This window comes from Mobula hypostoma, chromosome 9 (genome assembly GCF_963921235.1).
Source record: "Mobula hypostoma chromosome 9, sMobHyp1.1, whole genome shotgun sequence".
In the NCBI taxonomy this organism is placed as follows: domain Eukaryota; kingdom Metazoa; phylum Chordata; class Chondrichthyes; order Myliobatiformes; family Myliobatidae; genus Mobula; species Mobula hypostoma.
In genome coordinates this window covers 89,006,022-89,027,161 of record NC_086105.1, presented here as the reverse complement: position 1 = coordinate 89,027,161, position 21,140 = coordinate 89,006,022, and the positions used below count along the sequence as shown (strand labels likewise).

Sequence of the window (21,140 nt, the reverse complement as noted above, 5' to 3'; positions counted from 1 at the left end):
AAAGCTTGATTTAAACACTTGCTGCAGTGTGCTCTGAGCCTATAATCTTCTAATCTTTTTAACATGGTCTTGTGATTTCAGAGATGTTCCTTGTCACCCTCGGTGGTAGCACTGATGTTATCCAGATAACACTGAATGCATGGGCAGACTTGCAGCATCTGGTCTATAGCTTTCTGCCAGAGTGTAAGTGAAGATGTTACTCCAAAAATAGGTCTACTATAGCAATAAAGCCCTTTGTTAGTGTTTATGGTGAGAAATACTTTGGACCCTTCTTCCATCTCAATCTGTAGGTAGGCTTGAGCTGTCCACTTTTCTGAAGTGTTTCCCTCCAGAAAGGTTTGCAAAGATATCCCCTACCCTGGGCAGAGAGTATTGATCTACTTTCAGTGCTGGGTTGATGATGATCTTAACATCACCACAGATCCTGACATACAAATTCGTCTTGGCTACTGGAACCCATAGGCTCCACTCAACTTTGGGAATAATCCCTTCAGCCTCCATGTAATCTAGCTCATTGGCTACGTTATCACAGACGGTATGAAGAACTAGATGGGCTTTGTATAACTTGGGTATGGCATTTTCATTTAACACCTTGATATATTTGAGTTTTCCAATGCCAACCTTGAACATTGCTGTGGCATCATTCAGTACCCTTCTAAGTTCGCTTTTAGTTGACTCTATTGCAAGGAATGTGACATGCAAATTGTGGATGGCTCTCCAATCAAGTTGTAGTTTCCCTACAGTGCTGCCCCTGCTGTTTTTACTACATACAAGCACATTGTAGCTTTTTGGTTGTTGTACTTCACTGTTACGAATGCCATTTCCACTGGAATTATTTTTTTTCATTATGCGTTCTTAAATAGATATCTGTAGGCTTCAGTTCAGTACCTTTGAAATGCCATTCAAACTCTTTTTGTAGAATGACTGAAACAGCTCAGCCAATGTCCACTTCCATTTTAATTAACTTGCCGTTCACTCCTGGTGTGAGCCATATTACTTGGCTCTTGTTAGTATTCACATGGTAAATCTCGAGGCTAATAAGGCCTATGTCACTCTCATCATTGTCAGATTTTTTTCAATCAACAGCATGCAGATTAGTGTTCTTTTTGAAACTACAAAGACTTTTTATCTTTATCTCTTCCCTGTCTATTTTTGACTAGCTGACATGTAAAGATATGTGTTCTAACTTGTTGCATTTTCTGCAAGTTTCATCCTTAAATCTGCATTGAGCTGGTGTATATGAACCCCTGCCACAACAGTAATACAATTTATTTAGCCAGGCAGGTTTCTGTTTAGACTTTGCAATTTTGTTCACACTCACTTTCATTCTTGACTGCAACTCAATTATGTCTGTTTCCAATGATACAGCAATTTCAATTGCTCTTTTAAATGTGAGGTGTGCTTCAGTTATGAGCTATTTTTGAGTGCTTTCTTGTAAGATTTCACAATCTAAATGATCTCACAGTGCAACATTAAACCCATCACTAAACTGACAATGTTCAGACAATTTTTTTCAATTTAGCTATGTAAGCTGAAATGGACTCCCCTTCCTTTTGATTCCAATTATGAAGCCTGAAGCACTCAACAATATTTTTGCTTCTAAATGTTGCTGCAGTATATTCATGATATCAGCAAAGCTAATTTCGGATAGTTTGGGCGGAGCAGTTAAACTTCTAAGCAAATTGTATGCTTTTCAACATATTGCACTCAGCAAAACTGGGACTCATTTCACAATGCCCATTTCATTTGCTTCAAAATGCTGCTCAATTCATTCAGTATACATCAACCAGTTAATTATCTGTTTGGGCAAGCAAATGTGTCTATCTTCCTGATGTAGCCAGCCAATTCTGTTTTTTAAATTTATGATTATCATCTGGTACTCACTGTTTATGAACCCATGGCTGTACCCATTGCTTGCTAACTTTGTCCCTTTTCTAATTTTCTTTTTTAAACTTGAACGTCTTTCTTCCCTTGCCGAAGAAAAATGAGCTGTGTCATCTTTTGAACCCAAATGTCTCACTGGGCTTCAATAGGGTAGGTAGCTGTTCATTTTAAAACTACCTCATTATCACTGTTGTGTTTTGTAACTTCAAAAACTAATGGAGATAACAGGAGCCGGGAGAACATGTCTACTTTGTTTTTACTGAAATGAGGCACCCAAATATGACGTGATGGCATAATGACATACGCCATTCATGTACTTTGTACATATAACCAAGAATGATTCTGTAAACAAACAAAGTATGCTTAATAATACAATGTATTTACAATATTTCTCAAATATTAGTTAAATATTAAATACACAACAATAAGTGCCTAGTTTAATGTCACAATTGGTATGATTTCACCTGGAAATGATCACATGCGATTTGCTCTGCCTTAAACTGACTGTGGATCAGGGCTAGGCTGGACTGCAACCCGGGGCCAGAGCTGCAGAGAGGCCCAAAATAAGTAGCTACCATCACGGCGGACAAAAAAAAATACCAGAGTGGAGCACAGAAAAGAAAAAAGAAACAAGAAAAAGAGCACTGTGAGAAGGAAGCATTAAAAAAGCCCCTTGAAATTGACAGAATTTTTTAAACCTGTTCTCAATGATGCAGCAGTACCATCGCTCTTGTCACAGTCTGAGACCGGTGGACAAATGGAGACTTGTTCAACAGCTAGCACTAGCACCAGCGTTAGCACAGGACCACCGTCCTTGCCACAGTCAGCAGCTAATGTTGAAGAGGCAGAGAGAATGACTTTGAGATTCCCGACCACAGAGGCCTCTGAACAAACAAGTCAGGCGGCCAGTAATGTTAACGTTACCGCTACTGAGGATCCTTACAGCACTGATCCTGCTCGCTGGGGAAAGGAAACGTTAGCTGATTCAGTCCGAGCATACTGGGCTAAGAAAGGGCTGGAGTCCTGCCAGAATAAGGATGTGGATATCAAAGCTTCGGAATGAGTATACAAACAGCAGAGATGTTCTTTTTCCAAATTTCACTTCAAACGCAAGCTCGTAAATGGTGAGTACATATCAAGGCGATGGCTCTTATATTCCCCTTCCACCGACTGTGTGTTTTGTTTTGTGGAGGAGATTGTCCATTTCAGGGAATTTTTAAGTGGCAAAGATATTTCATCCGCAACAGAGCTTTTATGCTTCCTCAGAGAAAAAAACTTGCAGGTCATCTTCCCAAGTGTAAGTATTGTTTTGAGGCTTTACCTGACTCTCCCTGTCACAAATGCAAGTGGTGAGCGATCTCTCTCCAAGCTCAAGCTAGTGAAGAATAGGCTCAGATCCACAATGGGACAGGACAGGCTGAATCATATTACTCTGATGTCACTTGAAAGTGATCTTGTTCGGAAACTGGATTTTAGTGATTTGATCAAGGACTTTGCTGCGAAGAAATCCAGAAGAACTAGGCTTTAATTTTAATAAACAAGCATCTGACTTTGTAAACGTCTAGGCTTGTGTGTCAGTGCTGTTCCTGTTTTTGTGGCAATAGGCTAATAGTTGACTGTTTACAAACCTAGTAAGTAATAAGTGAATCTTTACTCTGCAAGCCACACAGCACGGCAATAGGTTAGTATGTGCTAGATCTCATTTTTCAAAAAGATTATTGGAGTATTGTCAAGTTTCCTAGTTTGCCATAGTGTCATCTCTCTTGGCCTTTTTGTCTCTCATTTCCATTTTACTTTCTCAGAACACACGGTTGAGAAAAATACCTAGAAAAAATGCTTTGACATTGTTAGAGAAATAAGGCCTATGGTATGCGCAGCAATACTGTATCTAAATAAAGATTTAAGATTGGGTACATCATACTTCGTCTCTCTCATAACTTTACTAAGCCAACTAAGCTAGGTCAATTTTTGAGTGCTTTAGATGTTGTCCTTCAAACTAAAAATCTGCATTACTTTCTGTCCTCCCTCTTAAGGCCTGTAAGTTTATAGACTACATATTTGATATTTAGACCAGTACAACCTTTGCTCTTGTTCTTGCCTTTTTTTGCTTGGTACAGCAGCATTTTACGGCGTTGGCAGGGGCCCATCGGGGCCTCCAGCCCCAGGGCCCCGGACCCACTAAATCCGGCTCTGCTGTGGATTGCATAATGTTGGAATAAAGTTGGAACAAACAATCCAATTTTTGAACAAGTAATTTCAACATTATGAGAGCAGACTCTACAACTTCTGACCACATTATTTTTTACGTATTTATTGTGCCAGTTCCAGTAATATAGTAGTTCCTTGGTTTTGCACAGGTGACACTGCCCAGCTATGATAAAGTTTTCTACTTTCCCACAGGTAAAGCTTAACGACTCCCGGGAAAAGGCCCAATTCCAAGAACTATTTCAACAGCAAAAGCTGAGTACGCAACAGTGTTATTGGCACAACAAAAAGAAAAGAGTTTAATTTGATGTTAACCTATCGACAGTACAATTCAGTTCGACCTTCGAGGAAATCATCGTTGGTTTTTCCTACATGTGGGGCTTTGACACTGCTAACAAATTACAAAGCGATATGTGACAATATTCAATTCAAGGTGTATTCTGATTATTTTTTATAGTTCATTTGTGGTGTTAGTTCATTGGTTACATGTAATTGTATTCCCAATTCTCCTCCACTAACTGCCTGAACATTCACATCAATAATACGAATTATAATTCATTTACTGAAATGTTTGTTAAGTGTTTTAAAGAAATATAGCTAGCAGTATTTAAAGAGCTGAGTTGTTTCTTGGACATTGAATTCTCTTTATTTTTCTTTCTTTCTTTACAATCATTGCTTTGCATCCTCAGTCAGAATTATCCTCAAAACCATGCATGGTTGGGACACAGTGGCTGGTGCAAGACTCATTACCCAGAGGCACGGACTAACAGTCTACACATATCAGCACAAGTATAATTGTAGTAGTGGTGGAATTTAAGTTCAGAAAACAATCTGGAATTTAAAATAAACTCGTGTTCGTAATGATGATTGTTGTTAAAACCCATCTGGTTTGCCAGTGCCCTTCAGGGCAGGAATATCATCTTTATCCTGTTTGGACCAAATGACATCAAACCAGTGCCTTCTCACAAACCATTCAGCTGTGACACTGAGAAGCTCGTCAGGTATGAAATGAGATGGACCATTCAACATGAGGTTCAGACTCAGCAAAGTGGTTCACAGTTCAGATGAGCTTGCAAGTTCCTCCTTACTATGTAAGGGATTGCTGTCTACAGTGAAAGAGCTCTCCCACACATCGTTTAATCAACAGCTTGACAAGGTGACCTCACATACTCACATCTTATAGACAGCACCCAAGATTGGTCTGCCACATTCCCATGTACTTCCTGTTTCAAAGCAAATCAGAATTACCAGATGGGAGGGTACCAGGTGGGAAGGATTAGCAACCGCAGAGCTTATCATTGACTTCAAACACCTACAGACTTTCATAGCTTTAGGTCCGATATAGGAATGGAAAACAGCTTCTTATTAGCACCTTACATCAAAGTTGCTGGTGAACGCAGCAGGCCAAGCAGCATCTGTAGGAAGAGGTGCAGTCGACGTTTCAGGCCGAGACCCTTCGTCAGGACTAACTGAAGGAAGAGTGAGTAAGGGATTTGAAAGTTGGAGGGGGAGGGGGAGATCCAAAATGATAGGAGAAGACAGGAGGGGGAGGGATAGAGCCAAGAGCTGGACAGGTGATAGGCAAAAGGGGATACGAGAGGATCATGGGAGAGGAGGTCCGGGAAGAAAGACAAGGGGGGGGGGGTGACCCAGAGGATGGGCAAGAGGTATATCCAGAGGGACAGAGGGAGAAAAAGGAGAGTGAGAGAAAGAATGTGTGCATAAAAATGAGTAGCAGATGGGGTACGAGGGGGAGGTGGAGCCTTAGCGGAAGTTAGAGAAGTCGATGTTCATGCCATCAGGTTGGAGGCTACCCAGACGGAATATAAGGTGTTGTTCCTCCAACCTGAGTGTAGCTTCATCTTTACAGTAGAGGAGGCCGTGGATAGACATGTCAGAATGGGAATGGGATGTGGAATTAAAATGTGTGGCCACTGGGAGATCCTGCTTTCTCTGGCGGACAGAGCGTAGATGTTCAGCAAAGCGGTCTCCCAGTCTGCGTCGGGTCTCGCCAATATATAAAAGGCCACATTGGGAGCACCGGACGCAGTATATCACCCCAGTCGACTCACAGGTGAAGTGATGCCTCACCTGGAAGGACTGTTTGGGGCCCTGAATGGTGGTAAGGGAGGAAGTGTAAGGGCATGTGTAGCACTTGTTCCGCTTAAACGGATAAGTGCCAGGAGGGAGATCAGTGGGGAGGGATGGGGGGAACGAATGGACAAGGGAGTTGTGTAGGGAGCGATCCCTGCGGAATGCAGGGGGGGGGAGGGAAAGATGTGCTTAGTGGTGGGATCCCGTTGGAGGTGGCACCTGCCTTCTTTCCTCTTCTGATGGACCACTTTCCTCTACACTGAACAATGTTTTGAAGAGTACCAAAAGCAACTCGAGGAACAAATGGACTCTGTGTGGGAGGAGGACTTCACTATCCATCAACAAGAGTGGCTTGATAGCAAGCAGACTGAGTGAAGGACATAAATTTCAGAATGGGCTGGTGGCAAGCACGAGTAAACAAACACAAAGAGTAGGATGATTGGAACTAATGCTCACTGATCTATAGGTTTTAAGTGATGTAGATGGCAAGAAAGTGACTATCACATGGTCTGTGCAATTAAACACCCATGCTCACACCGAAGTCACCTTCTACAATGCTTATGATAAATAAGGGAGTTTCATTGAAAAATCTGGCAGCTCAAACTGGCCATCCATGAGGCACTGTGAACCATCAATCAGTGGATGATGCACACCACCATGACCTGCAATTCATGGCCTACAGGATCGAGCTGTATGGTTCAACAATAAGGACCATACTGGGAACAATTCTTAAAAATGAGACTTAATCCTGGTGAATCTGTAACACAGGAAGCATGCATGCTAGATTGTATTCACAGAACACAAAGGTAGATTAATGCAATTCCTGGCTCATTCTCTCACCTAAAACCTTCTCCAAACACCTCAAACACCTACCTTTGTAATTACAGGTGAGGAACAATACTAGTCTTTTAACTGTCTCTCTTCTACCATTCAAGGACTCACATATTTCTTGCAATTTAGTGAACTGCATTCAGCATTTGTAATGTGGTCTCCTCTGCAATGGAGGAACCAAACATAAGACCATAAGACATAGGAGCAGAATTGGCCACTCAGCCCATCGCCATTCCATCATGGTTGACCCCGGATCCCACTCAATCTCATATCCTTCTTGCCACATCCTTTGATGCCCGGTCAGGAAACAATCAACTTCCGCCTTCAATATACCCACAGATTTGGCCACCACAATCTGTGCCACAGATTTACTACTCTCTGGGTAAAATATCTCTTCCTTATCTGTGTTCTAAAGGGCCGCCCCTCAATTTTAAGGCTGTGCCCTCTAATTCTGGATACCTTTACCATAGGAAACATCCTCTCCTCATCCACCCTATCTAGTCCTTTTATCATTCGATAGGTTTCAATGAGATCTCCCCACATTCTTCTAGTGAGTACAAGCCCAAAGTTGCCAAATATTCCTCATAGGTTAACCTCCTCTTTCCCAAAATCATCCTCATGAACCTCCTCTGGATTCTTTCCAATGACAATACATCCTCTCTGAGAGATGCGGCCTAAAACGCAAGTGCAGTCTGACTAATGTCTTATGAAGCCTGAGCATTATCTCCTTGCTTTTATATTCTATTCCCCTTGAAATAAATGCCAATATTGCATTTGCCTTCGTTACCACAGACTCAACCAGTAAATTAACCTGCTGGGAGTCTTGCACAAGGACTCCTAAGTCCCTCTGTACCTCTGATGTTTGAACCTTCTCCCCATTTAGACAATAGCCCACATTTTTGTTCCTTTTACCAAAATGCATTATCTCAACATTGTATTCCACCTGCCACTTTTTTGCCCACTTCCAATTTGTCTTAGTCCTGCTGCAATTGCATTGCTTCCATCCACAGACTTTGCCACCAAGCCATCAATTCCATTATCTAAATCATTGACAAACAATGTGAGAAGCAGCAGTCCCAATACTGATCCCTGAGGAATACCTTTCTTTTTCAATCTTTTTATTAGGTTTCAAAATTAACATAACAATAATACCTAGAGATCGGGATTACAATAATAACAGTTAACATGTACAAGCACAAATTCTAAGTAGCAAATACAGTTTAGCCTCCCAATCTCATAGTAATTGACCATGAAAAAGATATTAATAAAGAGAGAAAAAGAAAACCCCCTAAACTAAAAAAAACAAAGAAAGCTTGGGCTGTCATATTACCTCAGCTAAAATTATTTGTCGTTAACTCCGCTCCTCTATATGTGAAAAAAATACTACAAAGGATTCAGAAAGGGTCAACTTACATCATATGAAAATATTGAAAGGAATACCACTAGTCACTGGCAGCCAACCAGGAAAGACCCTTGTTATACCCACTCACTGCCTCCTACCTATCAACCATTCCGCTATCCATGACAATATCTTTCCTGTAATGCCATAGGATTTTATCTTGTTACGCAGCCTCATGTGTGTCACCTTATCAAACGGATTGTGAAAATCCAAGTTTTGACATCAACTGTTTCTCTTTTGTCCACTCTGCTTGTTACTTCCTTGAAGAACTCTGTGTACATACATCTATTGATGCTTCTGGACACATCTTCAGAGATGTTCCTGGAATCAGCGGGTGTTTCGGGTCTTTCAACATCATACGACCTCCTCCAGGTGACCCAGCCGGGGCTGATCAGACCCCAGCTTGTGTCCAGGTGGCTAGCTACTTATGACTCCATGGCTCCCCTCTTTTGAGCCACAGCCATCTTGAGGCCCTCTCTGCCGCATCGGTGGTACTGCGGATGGCTCTCCTCTTCCTCTCACCCTCGATGCCCAAAATGCTGAAGGCTCTAACTAAAGAACGGGCTATGAATCCGCTATAACCAACCTCCACTGGGAGACACCTCGCTCTCCATCCAGCCTGCTAACAGAATTGTCAGGCAAGATTTTCAATTACAGAAACCATACTGACTTTGACTTATTTTATCAATAGTCTCCAAATACCTTGAAACCTCATCCTGAATAATAGACTCTGACACTTTCCCAACCACTGAGGTTAGACGAACAGACCTATAATTTCCTTTCTTTTGCTTTCCTTTCATCTTAAAAGTGGAATGACATTTGCAATCTTCCACAAGATGCAAAGTACTCATTAAGTTCATCTGCCATTTCTTTGTCTCCTATTATAAATCATAAATCACTTTGCAGAACAATTCCACTCAGCCCACAAGGGCTACACTGAGTTTCCAGTCAGCTATCACTTTCATTCTCAATTCCACCCTGAGATCTGTTTTTTAGCCTCAACACATGCATAAAAAACAGAATCTTCAAGAAGGTACAATACAATCTTTATGACATCATATTCATCAATTTAAGATAACCAGCTTGGACATTTGATGAAAGGTCATCAACCTGTATTGTTGACTCCATTTTCTCTGTCTCAGTGTTGCTTGACACTGAGCGTTCCTGCCACACTCTTTTTATTTTAGATGTACAGCACATTTGCAATTGTTTTGCATCTCACAATTCCAACACTGTAAAAAGACATGGGCTGGCAAGTAACATTCACACCAAAAAGGACCAGGTAATAACCAACTCTTAATAACAGAGACTGCCTCTCTCCTCTTAACCTTCAATGGCATTATCTTGCCTGGTCATCATCAATTTTGTAGTTAGGGATTTGTCACTGAACAGAAAAATAACTTGATGTTACATACAAGAGAAGGTTAGAGGCTGGCAAGCCACCTGAACTCCTATCATTGCATGGACATTTCACAATCTCCATGTCATAATTCAAGAAAATAATACTTTTCACTTATCTGGATGAATATCATTCCACATTTCAGAAGTTCTAGCAACTTTAGGAACTACTTGCCATTCAAAACATTAACTCCCTCCAAAACAGTGCCTTGAGTTCCAGTTACTTAATGCACTGCAAGTACTGGTCCAGACTACTCTGACAGAACTCCACCATCAAGACAGTCATGGGAAAAAGAAACTTAAGAATAATAGTACCTACAGGTTTCCCTTAAATTTGAACACCATCCTGATTCGGGACTATATCATCAGTCATTCATCTCAGTCTAAATCCCCACTTATTCTGTAGGAGTAACTTTTCCAGAAGGACTGCAGTGGTTTAAGAAGGCAGCTCACCTCCAGCATTCTGAGGTCAATTAGAGATGTTTCAGCAACAATTGGATCTTGATCAAATGATAAATGAATAAATCACTCGACGAAAGTCATTGGATGAGCAATTGTTAAACTTTTCCCCTTCTAATACCTGGACCTGAAAACAGTAATTCATCAGCAAGTCAGTGACTCCAAATAATTATCAGGACAGTTATTCCAAATGGACCCTAGACAACATTGTCAGCAAGGTACTAATCAGCAGGATAGGGAGACCAGTTCTATGTGAGCGTGTATTAGTCATCAACAATGGAATAGAATATATGAATTGGAAATACACTTCAGGTCAGATCTTGCATCCTTCACATTATATGCATAATGAAAATTCCCTTATTAGGGCTCTCTGATTTTACTAAGAGATTTTATACAATACTAAAGAAATACAATAATATAAATTGATAAAATCAAAACATCTAACTAAAATTTTAACATATAAACGTATACACCATTGAAGTTAGAACTCCTGCACCTCATTACAGACAAGGCAACCAAATGAAACCAAAGTATAACAATAATGTTCTGCCTGAGATTTGGAAATTGTACACAATACAACATTTGTTAAAGAACTAATGACAGTAAATTGATGCTGCACTTCCTTTTTAATTTATAATGACAGGTTGTCCAATTTGGATCACTTACCTCTATTTTGTGTAATTAGAATGTCAAAAGAGTACTCGACTTACATGGCTGGATCTAACTCAGTTATTAAGTGCAATCAAAATTGCCCGTATCCCTGCAGCTCCACAATAATTAGATTTTTGCCTCTAAGGAACAGGGTCAACTTTTAACAAATCTATTCAAGTCCATTATGAATTCCTGGGTTTAGCCAGGATGAGATCCTGGTGCATTGTACTTAATTAAATCATTTTGCCTCCTGATATCTCAGAGGCTAAATAAAAAAATGCAGTATAATCCATATAATATCTGAAAGTTTGCAGAGCCTTTGATGGACTGAGTTAACAAGCCTCAACTGAGGCAATTGTCCAGAACCCTAGGACTTCCCTTTGTTGCAAGCAATAGAATGGATGATAACATTTTCCTACCGGCAGAATTTGAACAACAAATCTGTTCCTTGGAAGAAAAGATATGAAATTGCATTTAAGATGCACAGTGGATTTGAAGACAATCGCTTAATGTCATAAGAAATATGAAAACGATTTGAGGGGATCTGTAAGAAGAGCAGAAGGGTGTGCAATTACATTCTATGCAGGGAAATACAGTTCACTCATCAGCAGTATCCACAGCAGCTCCAGAAAATTTGAATCTTCAGATGCCATACTGCATTTACTTGACTTTTTACCAATTCCAAAATAAAAAGGAAATGATGTAGGCTATTGAAACGCTTGAGTGATCTATCATTCAGTTTGATCACTGATCTGTGACATAGCTCCATCTAACCATTTTAACTTCCATAAATGGAAATCACAAAACTCCATGGTAACTATCTTTAATTTTGCTATGTCTTTTTGCTCTTGTCTCATATCTAATAAGCGATCAGAAATACATTCTCAATGTCTATCCTACCAACTATGTAAATCATTTTAAACAACATAAAAATTAGTTTCTATAATCTTTTAATTGAAGGGGGCAAAGTTATCAAAAGTTAACCTTCTTACCATGAACTATTCCAGCTAAACCTGGTAACAATGAATTATCCAATTGTCTTCAATTTATGAGTTTGATCTGTAGCTGTGGAGGGGTTAAGGGGAAATATAATGTGGATTACAACTGAAGTTACTAAGATGGCAATGAAAGGCAAACTTTGAAGTCACTAACAGAGCATATTAAACAGTGATTAGATATCATGTCATCATTTCAAAATGCAATCATGGCAATTTGGATTCATTAAAATATTAGGTAAGTATTCACAAAACTTGGAACTTTTCAAGTTTAATGGTTATCCAATAGAGAAGAGGTGATTAAAAAACTAAACAGGTTAGGTTTATTAACACTGCAGGAAGTCAAAGAATGATGTAGCAATGTGTGCAATGTTAAAGCAAATCAAAAGCTGTAAAGTTGCTGCAATTTCCCCTTCATTATTTACTTTGCAATATGCTGGTATTTTCTTCCATGTAATCATCTAATCGACTTCCACAGTATTACTTGTTTCACATAATCTTTATTATTCTTTTTATAAGCAATTAAAACACTGATTTGGCAGTGAATGGTACAATGCTATGCAAAAACAGTCCTCAAACCTCCACTTGAAGTCTATTCATGATTATGTTCAATCTGTTTTATTGTTGCCACCTCATTGAACATGACAACACTGTAATGTCATAAAGACTTCTGTCAGGTAAATACATCACAAAAACACCTACTCCTCACACATTTCTTCATAACTGCAACCCTTCATCCTTGCTGGCAACTTCATTAAATCTTTTCCATTATTTTCATGATACATTTTCAAGGATAAGACACCTAATGCTAAATATAACAAGCTAGCAATAAAAGTATTGTTTTGTTTCACCCCTTCTCCTTGCTAAGCAGATACAAAATACTTTATCTTATAGAGTGCAAATGTATCTACTTTGTGCTCTTTGTTGAAGTGGCATCCTAGGGACAATTGGAATACTGCTCAAGTCAAAACAATGTGGAATCAATCCAGTCATAATCCAGAGGACACTTCAGTGCAGTATCACGGGCATGCTACACAGATGGAACAGTTTTTGGATTAAGTCAAAATGAACCCCTTTATCAGTATTCAGGTGAGATATAAAAGATCCAATCAGATTATTTGAAGTACAGCAGGAAAGTTCTTATCAAAGCCCATTCCTTGAACAATGAACTAAAAATAATCAGGGACTTTCTTGTGCTCAGAATGATTGTTGTATTTCTTAGATAACATATATAGTGGCATGCAAAAGTTTGGGCACCCCTGGTCAAAATTTCTGTTACTGTGAATAGTTAAGTGAGTAGAAGATGAACTGATCTTCAAAGTCATAAAGTTAAAGATGAAACATTCTTTGCAACATTTTAAGCAAGGTTAGTGTATTATTTTTGTTTTGTACAATTTTAGAGTGTAAAAAAGGAAAGGAGCACCATGCAATAGTTTGGGCACCCCAAGAGATTTGAGCTCTCAGATAACTTTTATCAAGGTTTCAGACCTTAATTAGCTTGTTAGGGCTATGGCTTGTTCACAATCATTGTTAGGAAAGGCCAGGTGATGTAAATATCCTGACTCCTCAACAACCAGCAGCCATGGGCTCCTCTAAGCAGCTGCCTAGCACTCTGAAAATTAAAATAAATGATGCCCACAAAGCAGGAGAAAGCTATGAGAAGATAGCAAAGCGTTTTCAGATAGCCGTTTCCTCAGTTCATAATGTAATCAAGAAATGGCTGTTAACAGGAACGGTGGAGGTCAAGTTGAGATCTGGAAGACCAAGAAAACTTTCCGAGAGAACTGCTTGTAGGATTGCTAGAAAGGCAAATCAAAGCCCCCGTTTGACTGCAAAAGACCTTCAGGAAGATTTAGCAGACTCTGGAGTGGTGGTGCACTGTTCTACTGTGCAGTGACACCTGCACAAATATGACCTTCGTGGAAGAGTCATCAGAAGAATACCTCTCCTGCGTCCTCACCACAAACTTCAATGTCAGAAGTTTACAAAGGAACATCTAAACAAGCCTGATGCATTTTGGAAACAAGTCCTGTGGACTGATGAAGTTAGAATAGAACTTTTTGGCCGCAATGAGCAAAGCTATGTTTGGAGAAAAAAGGGTGTGGAATTTCATGAAAAGAACACCTCTCCAACTGTTAAGCACGAGGGTGGATCGATCATGCTTTGGGCTTGTGTTGCAGCCAGTGGCACGGGGAACATTTCACTGGTAGAGGGAAGAATTAATTCAATTAAATACCAGCAAACTCTGGAAGCAAACATCACACCATCTGTAAAAAAACTGAAGATGAAAAGAGGATGGCTTCTACAACAGGATAATGAACCTAAACACACCTCAAAATCCACAACGGACTACCTCAAGAGGCACAAGCTGAAGGTTTTGCCATGGCCCTCACAGTCCCCCGACCTAATCATCACCGAGAATCTGTGAATAGACTTCAAAAGAGCAGTGCATGCAAGACGGCCCAAGAATCTCACAGATCTAGAAGTCTTTTGCAAGGAAGAATGGGCAAAAATACCCCAAACAAGAATTGAAAGACTCTTAGCTGGCTACAGAAAGCGTTTACAAGCTGTGATACTTGCCAAAGGGAGTGTTACTAAGTACTGCGATGCAGGGTGCCCAAACTTTTGCTTCAGGCCCTTTTCCTTTTTTGTTATTTTGAAACTGTAAAAGATGGAAATAAAAAAGTAATCTTGCTTAAAATATTAAAGAAATGTGTCGTTTTTACCTTTATGCCTTTTGGAAATCAGGTCATCTTTTATTATCTTTTATCTGGACTATTCCTCTTCTCACCCTGTCTCTTGCAAAAATGCCATCCCCTTCTCACAATTCCTCCGTCTCCGCCACATCTGCTCTCAGGATGAGACTTTTCATTCCAGGACGAGAGAGATGTCCTCCTTTTTTAAAGAAAGGGGCTTCCCTTCCTCCACCATCAACTCTGCTCTCGAACGCATCTCCCCCATTTCACGCACATCTGCTCTCACTCCATGCTCCCGCCACCCCACTAGGAATAGGGTTCCCCTGGTCCTCACCTACCATCCCACCAGCCTCCGGGTCCAACATATTATTCTCCGTAACTTCCGCCACCTCCAACGGGATCCCACCACTAAGCACATCTTTCCCTCCCCCCCCCAACTTTCCACAGGGATCACTCCCTACGCGACTCCCTTGTCCATTCGTCCCCCCCCCCCATCCCTCCCCACTGATCTCTCTCCTGGCACTTATCCTTGTAAGCGGAACAAGTGCTACACATGCCCTTACACTTCCTCCCTCACCACCATTCAGGGCCCCAGACAGTCCTTCCAGGTGAGGCGACACTTCACCTGTGAGTCGGCTGGGGTGATATACTGCGTCTGGTGCTCCCGATGCAGCCTTCTATATATTGGCGAGACCCGACGCAGACTGGGAGACCGCTTTGCTGAACACCTACGCTCTGTCCGCCAGAGAAAGCAGGATCTCCCAGTGGCCACACATTTTAATTACACATCCCATTCCCATTTCTGACATGTCTATCCACGGCCTCCTCTACTGTACAGATGAAGCCACACTCAGGTTGGAGGAACAACACCTTATATTCCGTCTGGGTAGCCTCCAACCTGATGGCATGAACATTGACTTCTCTAACTTCCGCTAATGCCCCACCTCCCCCTCGTACCCCATCCATTATTTATTTTTATACACACATTCTTTCTCTCACTCTCCTTTTTCTCCCTCTGTCCCTCTGACTATACCCCTTGCCCATCCTCTGGGTTCCCCCCCCTTGTCTTTCTCCCTGGGCCTCCTGTCCCATGATCCTCTCATATCCCTTTTGCCAATCACCTGTCCAGCTCTTGGCTCCATCCCTCCCCCTCCTGTCTTCTCCTATCATTTTGGATCTCCCCCTCCCCCTCCCATTTTCAAATCTCTTACTAACTCTTCCTTCAGTTAGTCCTGACGAAGGGTCTTGGCCTGAAACGTCAACTGTACCTCTTCCTAGAGATGCTGCCTGGCCTGCTGCGTTCACCAGCAACTTTGATGTGTGTTGCTTGAATTTCCAGCATCTGCAGAATTCCTGTTGTTTGCATCTTTTATTCGCTTAGCTATTCACAGTAACAGAAATTTTGACCAGGGGTGCCCAAACTTCTGCATGCCACTGTATACTTACAAAGTAATTTCTGGGCTAGATTGTCTTTGGGAGGATTGGAGCTGATGAAAGGCACTGTGCAATTGCAATTTTTTCTTCATCCTCTATGTATTATTTTCTCTATTTTTACATCCAAAACGTTTTACTTCATGTTTTTTACAGTGAACTGGATCCATTCAAACGTTATTCCCAAAGCATCCTCGTTGCACCTTACCTTTTTAAAAGTCCAAAGTACATTTATTATCCAAGTATGTACACTATATACAACCTTGAGATTTGTCTCCTTACAGGCAGCCACAAAACATAGAAACCCAATAGAACCCAATAAAAAAGACTGTCAAACAACCAGATGTGCAGAGAAAAACAAATCATGAAAATACAAAAAGTAAGTAAGTAACATTCAGAACTGAAGTTCACAGCCACAAAGCCAGTCACAGCTGAACCAGAAGCCCATTAGTTACAGGCCACAGCCTCAGTTCAGCACTCAGTCATGACCAGTTTTATATCAGTCATTCCCTTCCAATGTACTTTACATATTCTTTTTCTATATGCTAAGAGTGACCACAGATATCTATGAACCATTACTGCACATGAGCTAAATATAATTTGGAACTCTGATTTACTGCTCATTCAATACATAACTTATGAACAGAAAGCTGACTGTTTATTTCCCTTGATAGATGCCGCCTGACTTGCCAAGTGCTTCCAGCATTTTGTAAGTGTTCCTCAAGATTTTCAGCATCTGCAGAAACTCATGTTTAACAGAAAGTAGATCAGGAGCAAGAGTAGGCCATTCAATCCTACACGTTTGCTGCATTATTCAAATGATCATGACTAATGCACGGAATTGAAATTCCACCTCAATTAAAACAAAATACATTTAAAAACAACATACCTTCACATGGACATAACTGCATTGATATTATGTAAACCTTTTCTGGTAGACAAATGCTTTCTGGTACAAATAATCACAAAATGCATGTAAAACACACTTTGCATTAGCAACCTGTCTATTACACTAACACATCGTTCATGGATGGTTTATTCCAGAGTGTGCCCACTGGAGCAAGGGAAGGCATGAAGCCCAGAATGAACTGAAAGTGGGCAGCATATAATTGCCATTCTCTGTCAATCACATGTACCTGAAGAAACTAATCACAAGCCATCATAAATTATTTCTATCAAGGCATACTTATTTACAGAGCAAGGGATCACAGGAAGGGATCAGCATGAAGCCACAGTGTAGGTTAATTACGAGCAAAACTACTAGCTGCCAACTCAATAAGGATATCCTAGACAGGGCAGAAGAATATTAAGGACAACGGAGCATGGGTGCCACAAAGAGACTATTAGTCCTTCTTGCTGGCTGACTTTCTTTCTCTAACCAGCTTATAATGTGAAATTTATGATATACCAGCTACAACTTCACTCATATAACACTGACTGAAAAGCAAAAGTAATTAATTAAATGTCTCATGGGTGTGAAGGTGCTGCATAAATCCAACAGTCCAAAAATTATCATGTGGATGGATAGGGGAATTCATGATACCCTTCTGCAAAGTTTTGTTGTTAATAGGTGGAGCAATGCACTGATTTCAGTGGCTTCAAATTCATCCAGGCAATACTATTTTGAGCCTGCCTAAAGCAGATCTCATATTCATAGCAAAGACCAGCTTGCTGCAGAGGTGATTCATGTCATTCCCCAATGTGAACAACAGAATTTGCTGATGTGGCACCAATCAACAGTTTATGCCACTGGCCATCTCTGTATATAACAAGGCCCAGAAAATTGCAAGTAACAAGGACCATGAAGTAACTTAGCATCACTGGGAAGCTATGCAGTAAATAATTGATCACTTTTCTTCTAAAATACAATCACTTATCACAACACTATTACAGCTTGAGGCGTTCCAGAGTTTGGAGTTCAGTTCCAGTGCTGTCTGTAAGGAGTGTCTGTATGCCCTCCCGTGGAATGTGTGGGTTTTCTCTAGGTCCACTGGTTTCCTCCCACAGTCCAAAGACTTATCGGGTAGGTTACGTGGTTATTGTAAATTGTCCCATGATTAGATTTTAGATAATCGGGGTTGCTGGAGCAGCATGGCTCGAAGGTCCCAGTCCACACTGTATCGCGAAAATAAAAACAAATTAAATAAAACTGTGCTATGCAATAAAACTCCAGGCCAAATTCCTTCTACTTCCCATTGAAACCCAAATAACATATAACCAACTGGAAAGGTTTTTCAGTAACAGCTAATAAAAAAAAAACAAATATTCTTTCCTTCAAAATTATGCCTTTGCCTCCTATTCAGAGAGCTTTAGAAAGTAAAGTGTGGGCAACGTCGGGAATCTTGAGCAATTTAGCAACATTGTGGAAGAGGAGGAATGAAAGTGGTCTAAGCAACCTTCCCCTCAGGTGGTTTTCTTCTCCACAAAACAATTTTTCTTTTCACAAGGAGTCTGTTGGAATGCTATTAATCTTAACAGAATACTCGACTGCTGGGGGGAAATACTCGACTAATACAGTATATTTTACTAGTGTAATCCTCAGGTTTGGCCAGCACATGTTTGTCTAGGGGAAGACAGCCACTGGCCCAGCCAGACTGAGAAATCTCATTTGTGTGGATGCTGCGTGATGTGTTGCCCAGTTACAAATCCGAACTGCAAAATATCAGACAGCACATTATATGCAATTAAACGAGTGAACTTTAGGGTTAGGGTTAGTAATGAAAGTAAAAAGGAAAAGGGCCCATTTTAATGAAACAGTCTAACGTGCACGTTGGAGTTCACAGATTCGTCCATTCGTTCCCCATCGACCTCCTCTGAGTCTCGCTGACCTTTGGACCCTTGCTCCCCGTCCACTCTGTCTGGCAGTCTACCAACTCCCTTCACTTGCGTCTTCTCTGTTCATCTCTCACCGACAAAAGACCGCGAAAACCCTGCTGCCATACCCACAAGAACAACATGCCTCTCATTGGATGGCGCACATTCCAACCCCCTGTTATCTCTAGTCATAACTCAAACATTGCTGCTACAGAGAAACGATTACCTTAGCAGTGAACATCACAGAGATGCCATTACATTAGCAGTGAAACACTATAGCAAATTACACTAGTCTTTAATGGGCAGAGTTATGCCTTGCCAATCTTTAATGGTACAGTACTTCTGAAGACACAAAGCAATTTTGAATTGCATTACCACCTGGACAATTCCAGTATTACAAGACTGGCAACTCCCATTACAACACCATAATTGATTCCAATAAATGATTCCAGATGTTGCATAAAATAAGCCTGAGGAGAACAGATGCCATGCCTAGACAGCAATGGCAATAAGACTGAAATGAATCTTGAGCAATTCTTTGAAAGTGAAGGTAGAGTGTTGTTGGAAGTGATTCTCCAAATTTAGTACTGAAAAAAATAACATTTTTGCCACTGGCAGTTGGACAAAAAGAGGAAGCACGTTATTTAAAAGTCCACATTTAGGAGAATAAATTATTTGCAATGCACATGTATAAAGTGAGATTTTATATATTTTAAAAAACCCTGCATTTTGATAGTACCTCAGCCCATCCCAGAGTGTCACAATGTGAATAACAATTACACAGGAAATGAAACAGAGGAAGTGAAGGAGCCATTTTATGCAAAGCAAATCTGATCAGACATCAATGAGATAATGAAGAATTAATTTTTAGAATTCATATAATAAGGGCAACTATTTTGAAATTAATGTATTGGGACAAAGAGTTAATGAAGTTCAAGAGAAAAATAGAAATAAGAATAAACTGGCCAATGCAAGACAACTTGTGCAGAGGAATTATGGACCAGATGGCACTTGTAATGGGTGCTGGATGTGAAATCTGCAAAGATTTCGAGGATTCAATTATTAAGGTGACAAATACCTCACTAATATACATGAGTAAAGATTATATTCTGTCACAACATGGCCTTGCCAGTTTAGCCTCTTACACATTTCATTTTACATTATTCCACTATATTATGTGTGTACCTAGGCCTAAAGTTCTCATTTTTCTTTAAGATTTGGCAATTTGGTGTCAAATATTTTTAGCTAATACTCCTGTGATATTCCATTATGTTAAAGATGCTATAAAATGGAAATGTCTGGTGTTTTAGCTAGTGTGATTGGGTTGATGTAGGATTGTGAGTGGCCTTGATATTAATATTCAAGTTACGTATATACTGTAGCTGAGTTGTTTCTGCTGCCCTCCCCCTAACCTAACGTCTGAGCGGTAACAATTTACAGGTGTACTCCTGCCTTCCTGACATTTTTGCCAGGAAATAAAATCAAATGAACAAAATGTAATTTTAACCTTATTAACCACCATCTGCATTCTTGGAATACCAGCTGGCATGTTTCCTGTTGGGTCCCATATCCACTGCTCAGACATTACAGCCTCTGAGTAATGCCACTGATTAGGACAACTCCTTGGTCAAGGCCAGTATAGAAGAGGATAGGGCTGGAAATAAATTCAAAAATCCACCTGGCCGGGTACATTCAAACAAGTGAGAGAGGAGGCAGGTGGCAAGAAGAGGGCATGGTCAAAGAAAATCGTCAACTAGAGTGTGTTCATACAAGTTCAAAAGTTTCAAAAGCATGAGGAAGAAAAGATTATTAAAATGAAAGGACCTTCCATCAGCTATGAGGATATGTAGAGTTTACAATTAGGCTTATTATAGTTAGTCTTGGTTGGCATTTATCCAGAAAAAAAGATGTCATTGCATTAGTATATATTGAAATTGATTTTGTTCCTGGATGCTCAAACATCTTATTTTTTTCTGGGAACATTTCATGACAAGCCAGGGAGTGGCACGGTAGTGTTACAGTTCGTGTAATGTATAAACAGTGCCAGCAATCCAGGTTCCACCTCCGCTGGTGCCTATAGGGAGTTTGTACTTTTTCCGTTACCTCGTGGGTTTCCGCCAGGTGCTCTGCTTTCCTTCCACATTCCAAAGATGTACGAGTTTATGTTAGTAAGTCGTGGGCATGCTACATTGGTGCCAGAAGCACAGCGACACTTGCAGGATGCCCCAACACATCCTCGGACTGTGTTCATCATTAATGCAAATGACACATTTCACTGTATAT

At 40.5% G+C, this 21,140-nt stretch overlaps 1 protein-coding gene across 2 annotated transcripts in view; it reads right to left on the bottom strand.

Annotated features, from left to right (window-relative positions):
• Positions 1-21,140, bottom strand: part of mad1l1 (mitotic arrest deficient 1 like 1) — a 1,178,242-nt gene that overhangs the window by 373,339 nt on the left and 783,763 nt on the right. The window lies entirely within an intron of this gene.